This window comes from Notamacropus eugenii, chromosome 1 (genome assembly GCF_028372415.1).
Source record: "Notamacropus eugenii isolate mMacEug1 chromosome 1, mMacEug1.pri_v2, whole genome shotgun sequence".
Taxonomy (NCBI): Eukaryota; Metazoa; Chordata; class Mammalia; order Diprotodontia; family Macropodidae; genus Notamacropus; species Notamacropus eugenii.
The window spans coordinates 644,058,974-644,067,897 of record NC_092872.1 but is presented as its reverse complement, the minus strand read 5'-3'; the positions used below and the strand labels follow the sequence as shown (position 1 = coordinate 644,067,897).

The 8,924-nt window shown below is 37.4% G+C and overlaps 1 pseudogene; it reads right to left on the bottom strand.

Annotated features, from left to right (window-relative positions):
- Positions 1–1,476: 1,476 nt before the first annotated feature.
- Positions 1,477–2,106, bottom strand: LOC140528063 (ER membrane protein complex subunit 8 pseudogene; annotated as a pseudogene).
- Between the last annotated feature and the right edge of the window lie 6,818 nt (positions 2,107–8,924).

The window sequence follows — 8,924 nt, the reverse complement described above, 5'->3', positions numbered from 1 at the left end:
TTCACCTACAGGCAAAGTGTTCCCAGGTTCTGTCCACAATATTCTCTATCTGCCTACTCAGTCACTATGCCAGATTTCTGCCTTCACCCCATCTCCCTGTTCAATGACGAATTTTGATAGACAGCTCTTCTCAGCAATGCAACATTCTAAGACAACTCCAAAAGGCTCATGATGGAAAATGCTGTCCATGAACAGAGAAAGAAGTACAGTCTGAATGCAGTTCGAAGAGTGCTATTTGCTCTCTCTCTTTTTTTGTTTTGTTTCTTTCTCATAGTCCATTCCTTTGGTTCTAATTCTTCTTTGCAACCTAACTAATGTGAAAATATGTTTAATGTGAATGTATATATAGAGAAAGTCTATATCAGATTGGATGCTGTCTTGGGAAGGGAGGAAGTGGGGAGAGAAAGAAGGGGGAGAAAATTTGGAACTCAAAAACTTGTGGAACTGGATGTTGTAAACTAAAAATAAATAATTTTTTAAAAAGAAAAGAATCTATAGGTATTAGAAAAAAATGAGCACCAAACAACATTATGAAGAGTGAAATATATTTTATTTTAACATGTAGAAAAGAAATCATTGATGTTGGAGCCATCTTCAAATCAGCTGTCTGTGCACAGCCCTACCACCAACTTGTCAGAGCAGAGACCAGAATTAGGAATGAACTAAAAGAAAGAGCAATAATGAGGAAAGCATGTCATATAATTTAAACAATTCCATGCTGACCTAGTTAAATTAGTAATTGGTAATGACAGTGACTAATGGACAGCAGAAATGACACTGGCAACACTGGCAACTACAATAATAATTTTATTCAGAAATTTAACTGATGTAAATCAGTTGCTATAATAAGAACAGAAGAGCCTTCAAAATGCCTGTCAGCCAACACTTGATTTACTTGCCAAGCAGAGAGAGAGAGAGATGGCAGCCAAAAACAATGCTGGTTTAGAATATAAACTCATTTATATTACGAATGCCATGAAGAAAGATGCTGGATGATTATGAGAAGTATTGCCTCATAAAGCTGAGAGAAGCAAAGAAGAATAAAACTAGTTTGAAAGTTTGGCAAGAGATCCAACTAAGCAAAGTCATCTGGAAGGCATATAAAGATAAAATTAAAGGAGAATAACAAGGAAAAAAATGGAAAATATCTAAGTTTTTTTTTTAGTTAAAATCGTTTAATAGGAACAATCTTGGACAAGCAAAAAATAACTTTGATTTTGAAGGTTAGAACAACATACATCTGAGAAAGAATCCACAGGGACAGCTGGACTTGATAGTTCGTTTCTCCTCTAGAGATCTTTGCTTTAAAAAATGGCCATTTAGACACATTGTCTCATTTGAGCCACATGCTGTTTCTTAAAACTGTTGCCTTTCCACACGAGGTATCAGATATCATTCTATTTACATTTAAAAATATTTCTTATTTCCTCTTCAGTGTAGTGGAAACGCCCATAAATCAGTCAGTGAAATCCCCCCCTAACATAGCTGTAGAGCTTTATTGATCTCTGGATTTGTCCAATCATTTCGGATGTCGTCCAGGTGTTATCAAAATCCATAACGATTTCATAGGACCTGCTGTCCAAGAGAGATACCGAGATCCTCTGGGCTTCTGGCCAGTCTTCGCAATAACCTTAGTGTGGATCTCTGCACCACCATCTGTCTTCCTCATGCTCATCCACATGAACTGTGGGTTCTACGCACTCTATTGTAAACTTCATATAAACTGTAAACTACCATGATGAGTGCGGTGCCACTGAAGTCCTCGGCAATTTTAGAATCTACTTTCTCAGCAGCTTGGTTCGACGGGCACCTTTTATACGTTCATTAGCTTGATAATAACCAGCAATCACATACCTATTATCTTTGCACCATGAATCAATCAAGGGGAGCGCCACCTCCAGCATGGGGGCCAGCGCCAGGGCGCCAGGGCGCCAGGGTCGGAGAGAGGGATGCAGTCCGCCAAGAGGGTCTGGGGCGGGTTCGGCCACCGTGAGACGGCTGCTCCTTGCGGTTGTTGCGCAGTCCGCTGATGGCGCAGTGCGGTTACTTGGCCCTGTGTGGCACCATCTTGCAGTAGGTCTGGGTGGTCAGCTTCACGCCGGGCATGCTGAGGCCTGGCCGCGATGACCTGCGGCTCTGCCCCCATGGCGTCGCACCGCTCCGGGCATAGACTGACGGGCCCGATCTGGCCCCCGAGGGGCCCGGCCGCCTCCTCTCCTCTGCCAGGCTGTGCCTGACCACGGGCGGTTAGCTCCTGTCCAGGCGTCGGGAAGCACCAGGCGCCCCCAGCCCGCAGGAGAAGCCGAACAGCTAGCTGCCTGGCTCCTCCCAGGAGGAGAGCCGAGCCCTAAGATAGTTAAAGTACATTTTTTATTGATAAGTTGTGTTTTTTACATCACCATCGTTATCCTCAGTATCCTTCTCTTTCCCCCTCCCAGAGAACAGCCCATGTAACAAATAGGATTTTTTAAGAGGAAAATAAATCAGTGCCTCTGGTTGGAACACTGAAAAAGGTGCCAAACACAGGCAATGTATAACACCTGTGGACCTCCCACCTTCGCGAAGGAATGGGTTGAGGGCTGTCTGCTGATATACCTTCATTCTGGTCATGCTTGATAGTTAGAATTTTACATTCGCCTTCTCTTGGTGTGTTACTGTTCTTACCATCTACAGTATTGAAGTCATTGTGTATATTGTCATAGCTTTGCTTACTTCACTCTGCATCAGTTCATATAGATCTTTCCATGTTCCTCTGTATTTATCACATATTTCTTACAGCGCAGTAATATTCCATTACATTCATATACCACAATTTATGTATTCACCAACTGTGGGCACCTACTTTGTTTAAAATTCTTTGCTATCACAAAAATTATTATAAATATTTGGAGTTTATGAGGATTTTCTTCTTATTGATGTCTTCCCTTAGGGTATAAGCCTAGTAATGGAGTCCCTGGTTTAAAGGATATGGATATCTTAGTCACTTTATTTGCATGATTCCATCTTGCTTTCCAAAATGGTTGTGCCATTCATTAGTATTAATGTGCCAGCCTATTATTCCACAACCCTTCCAACATTGACTATTACCATTTTTTTGTCATCTCTACCAATTTACAGGGTGTGAGGTAAAATCTCACAGTTGTTTTAGTTTGTATTTCTCTTACTAGTGATTTGGAGCATTCTTTCATGTGATTGTACATACCTGGCAATTCTTTTGAAAACTATGTATTCATTTACTTTGAATACTTATATATTGGAAAATGATTGTTACATATATGCATACATTATGCATATGTCTATATATCTACATGTATTTTATATATCTTATATACAAAACCTTTATCAGAGAAATTTGATACAAAATTTTTTCCCACTTGACTACTTATACTTCTTATACTAGGTGCATTAATTTCGTCTGTGCTAAAGCATTTCAGCTTCATATAATCATAGCTATATATTTTATCTTTTGTAATTCCCTCTATCTCTTGTTTAGCTAGAAATATATCTCCTACCCCTGCCTATGAGAGGTATATTATATGATCCTTTTCTAATTGTCTTATAGCCTTATCTTTGGGGCAGCTAGGTGGTGCTGTGGAGCACCAGTGCAGGAGTCAAGAGGACCTGAGTTCAAATCTCCCCTCAGACACTTGACGCTCACTAGCTGTGTGACCTTGGGCAAGTCACTTAACCCCAATTGCCTCATCCTAAATCATCTCCAGTCATCCTGATCTGGTTACTAGATTCAGATGGCTCTGGAGGAGAAGTGAGGCTGGTGACCTGCACAGCCCTCCCTCCCTCCAAACAAAGTCAAGTACAAGTCATGTCATTATTTCTCTGATGGCATGGTCTTCTTCGGCAATGAAGTACAAACACATACAGTCTTATCTTTAATATTAAGGTCATATATGGAATATGGTGTAAGGTGTTGGTCCTAGCCTAATTTCTGCCATATTGGTTTCCATTTTTCCCAGAAGTTTTTTTTTTTTTTTATCAAATAAGGAAGTTTTTTCCCCAAATTTTTGTCTTCCATTTCTCAAACACTGACTGGGTTATTGAGTTTCTTTGGTTCTGATTCTCCTTTCTGTAGTCTATTTCATTGATTTTTGTCCTATTTTCTTTAACCAATATCAGATGGTTTTGATGACTGATGCTTTATAATACAGTTTGAGTCTGGAAGTGCTATTCCCCTTTCAGCTCTATTTCTTTTCATCATTTTTCTTGATATTCTATATCTTTTGTTTTCCCAAATAGATTTTGTCATTATAAATTTTTCTATTTTTTCAAGTTCTATAAAATATCCCCTTGGTGGTTTGACTGGAATAATATTAAAAGTATAAATTAACTTTAGAATAATTATCATTTTATTATTATTGGCACAGCTTCACCATAAGCACCAAATATTCATGCAGCTACTTAAGTTGTTCTTATTGCTTTAAGGAGCATGTTGTAGTTGAATCTATATAAGTCTTTTGTGTGCTTTGGTAGATTGATCCCCAGGTGGTTTGTGCATTTTGTAATTATTTGGAATGACACCTCCCTTTCTATTTTTTGCTTCCTGTGTTTTGTTATCGTATAGAAATGATGTTGATTTATAAGGTTCTCTTTTGTAGCCTGAAACTTTGCAGAAGCTATTGTCTCAATTTCTTTTTCTGAGATGGAGTTATTTAAGTATTTTACTTCCTCTTCTGTTAGTCTGGGCAATTTATATTTTTCTAAATATTCACCCATTTCATTTAGATTGTCACATTTTGGGGCATACAGTTGGGCAAAGTAATTTCTAATTATTGTTTTAATTTCCTTTTCGTTGGAGGTGAGTTCACTCTTCATTTTTGATACTTGTAATTTGGTTTTCTTAATTCTGTTTTTAATCAAATCAGTCAAAGGTTTACCAGTTTTATTGTTTTTTTTTTTCATAAAACTAGCTCTTAGTTTTATTTATTAATTCAATAGTTTTCTTAATTTTAATTTTATTAATCTCTCTTTTGGTTTTCAGTATTTCTAATTTGGTAGTTAATTAAGGATTTTCAATTTGTTCTTTCTCTACTTTTTTCAGTTGCATATCCAATTCATTGATCTCCTCTTTCACTATTTTATTCATGCAAGCATTCAAAGATATAAAACTTCCCCTAAGAACTGCCTTCACTCCATCCCACAAATTTTGGTGGATTGTATCATTATTGTCATCCTCTTGAATGAAGTTATTAATTGTTTCTATGATTTGTGGTTTGACCCACTCATTCTTTAGGATTAGATTATTTAGTTTCCAATTAATTTTTGGTCTATCTTTCCATGACCCTTTATTACATATAATTTTTATTGCATCATGATCTGAAAAGGACTATCTCTGCCTTTCTGCACTGGATTGTGAGGTTTTTATGCCCTAGTACATGATCAATTTTTGTGTGTGTGCCACTGAGGAAAAGACATATTCCTTTCTATCCCCATTCAATTTTCTCCAGAGGTCTATCTTATCTACCTCATCCAGAATTCCATTCACCTCTTTAACTTCTTTCTTGTTTATTCTGAGGTTAGATTCAAGTTCAGAGAGGGGGAGATTGACGTCCCCCACTAGTATAGTTTTGCTCTCTATTTCTTCCTGTAACTCCCTTAACTTCTCCTCTAAGAATGTGGAAGCTATATCATTTGATACATATATGTTTAGTAATGATATTATTTCATTGTCTATGGTGCCTTTTAGCAGAATATAGTTTCCTTCCTTATCTCTTTTGATTAGATCTATTTTTGCTTTTGCTTTGTCTGAAATTAGCATTGCTATCCCTGCTTTTTTTACATCAGCAGAAGCATAATATATTCTACTCCAACCTTTCACCTTTACCCTATGTGTATCCCCCTGTCTCAAATGTGTTTCTTATAAACAACATATTATAGGATTATGGTTTTTAATTCATTCTACTATCTACCTCTGTTTTATAGTGGAGTTCATCCCATTCATATTCATAGTTATGATTACTATCTGTATCTTTCTCCCCACCCTATTTCCCCCTCTGTTTATGCTTTTATTTCTCCCTTCTTCTTTCCCCTCCTCAAAAGAGTTTTACTTTGGATCACCTCCTCCCTCACTCTTCCCTCCCTTCTATAAGCCACCTCTCTTTTCTTTCCCCTTTCCCCTCATACTGATTATAGGACAAATTAGATTTCTATACTTAACTGAGTATGTTCCAAATCCAATGAAAGTAAAGCTCAAACAATACTCATCTCTCTCCCTTCTTTCCCTCTACTATAATATGTTTTTGTGCCTCTTCATGTGCTGTAGTTTACCTTTTTCTGCTTCTTTCTTTTCTCTTCTCACATTAGAGTCCCTCTGCACCCTTTAATTATGCTTTTTATCATCACATCAAATAATTTAGACTCACTCCCTCTATGTATATCACTTTTAAATGTCATAATAAATATGTAATTCTCAGGATTAACAAGTATCATCCTCCCACATAGGGATGCAAACAGTTTGCCCATATTGAAAAACAAGGTGTTTTTTTTTTCTTTTTTCCCCCTGTTTACCATTTTATGCCTCTCTTGAGTCTTGTACTTGAAAATCAGATTTTCTATTGAGCTCTGGAACTTTCATCAAGAAGGTCTGGACATCCCTTGTATCATTGAATGTCCATCTCCTTGCTGGTTTTAAATGATCTAACATAGTTTTGTAACAAACTTCTTTCACTATCAAAATAGTTGCAGATTTGAACACCATAGTACTGAATGTGATTATAGAGCATGGAAAAAGAAGAAAAAGAGGGGAAAGATGGTAAAAACAGCTGGATTGGACCAACTATACATGGAGGAGGTCAGTGTTGGAGCCAACATAATTGTGAATATATTCTACGATTGAACTGCAAAGTTTGCAAAGGAAGGTAAGATGTGGAAAAAGTCAGACCTCATTAATACCCCAAAAAAGCAACAGAGGAAACATGAACGACTACTGAATGTCTTTAAGTCATCTGCTTGCTTCAAGGGCATCCTACATGGATGAAGATATTAGGAAACAGGTTTTCATAAACTACATTCTGCAATGAACCAATCTTTACCATTACACAATTGACTTAAAGGTATAAAGAATACAAGATCTCATTGTGCTTATTGTTGGTTGATTATGACTAAGCATTTACTTTGTTAAAACAAAATGCTACCTTATAGATTTTCTTCCAACAAAGGGTGTCCTATCCATACATTGAAATCATTCAAGAATTCTCAGAAGATCCAACAGAAAAAAATAACCTCATTTAATGCCTTTCTGATCATAAACACCAAGTGAGGCATGACACAGGGAGTCATGTTTGCAAAATATGCTACTCCAATGGAAGAGAGTCAGTGTAGAATCCATATTGAAATTCCCTGTAGATATGGAGGTCCTTTCCTTTGTGGGTGATATTGTACTGGTGTATCAAACCCCAAAGCATTGCAAAGCTCCTCTGGAAGACCTAATCAAAAAACTTAGGCTTGACCATTCACAAAGAAAAGATCAAATAGATGAAGACTATTACCTAGATTATGATAGAGGGTTGGATGGACAACCTATATGCATTCATAAATATATGATGACAGGGGAAGGGGAAGGGAATAAGCACTTATTAAATACCTATTATGTGTTAAGTAACATGCTAAGCACTTTGCAAATATTATTTGACCCACAAAACTGCCCTATTTTTATTCCTATTTTACAGATGAAGAAATTCAGGCAGAAAAAGTTAAAATGACTTGTCCAAGATCATACAGCTAGCTTGTGTGTGATGCTATAATGTTAATATAATGCTAATAGTGGGTGAGGGGAAAAGTTAAAGATCTTCCCGGCCCATTAATAGGCCTTAATACCTTTTGTTAATTTCTATTGTCAGAAATAGGTCAGAGGGTCATGCCTTCTGGCTCTGAAAAGTGTATAAATACTCTGAGATGAGGTTTTTCTTTGGGATTTACTCATTAGAAGTATTTGTTTGGCCAGATGAGATGCTGGGTAGCTGCTAAGGAGCCCCCTGGCTTTGAAAATCCAGATGTTAGTACTTCTCTCTCTGGTAAAAACTATGTATGTATGTAATGGTCAGACAGATCTGTATGTATGATGCATGTACTACTTATGGTCAGACAGTTGAAAGCCCTGTCTGTTGGTCTTTATTTCTTTGCTTGTATTTTCTCAGTTGGTATATGTTTTTGATTAATGTGATTGTTGACCTCTCAAAAGTTGCTTTTCTTTTAGAGAAGCAAACCTAAGAACTTGTACAGCAGGTCCTCCTGTGTGTGTCAGGATTTTGGCTGTTACAGATGCCAGATCTGAACTGTGGCCTTCCTGACTCCAGGCCTAGCACGCTATCTACTGCACACCTCCCTGCTTTTGACAGACAATAAAATGTACAGTAGATTGGGCCTAGAATAAAATAGAAAGACTGTGGGATATAGTGCCCTTGGAAAATTTATAGAATTTTTCAATGATCTCCCAAGCTTCACCCAGAAACTAAGGACGATCTCTCTAACATTAGTATTCTACTGATGATGATTCTGGCTGGGAGACGTGGAACCCAATAGTTTCCATAGAACTGAAAATAAACAACACAGAGCATTGGACGGGTGTATGGTGGAAGGGAGCAGGTTAAAATCACTAATCTGAAAGTTAGAGAAGCAGATTTTAGCTTGATACAAGGAGAAACTTCCAGAGTTATCAAAAAATGGAATGAGCTGCCTTGGGAAGCCCCAACTAGAAGTCTCCAAGTAGAGACTAGATAACCTACTTTTCAGGAAAATCATAGAGAGGATTCCTATTCAGGTGTAGGCTAATTTGGATAATTCCTGCTATTCCTCTGAGATTTTGTGATTCTATGACTACCTCTCCTGTGTCCATCATGGCATATCTCCATATACCTTCTATACCTAAGGGAAGAACAAGTCTTCATTGAAATTGTAATATCACATTACTCCCT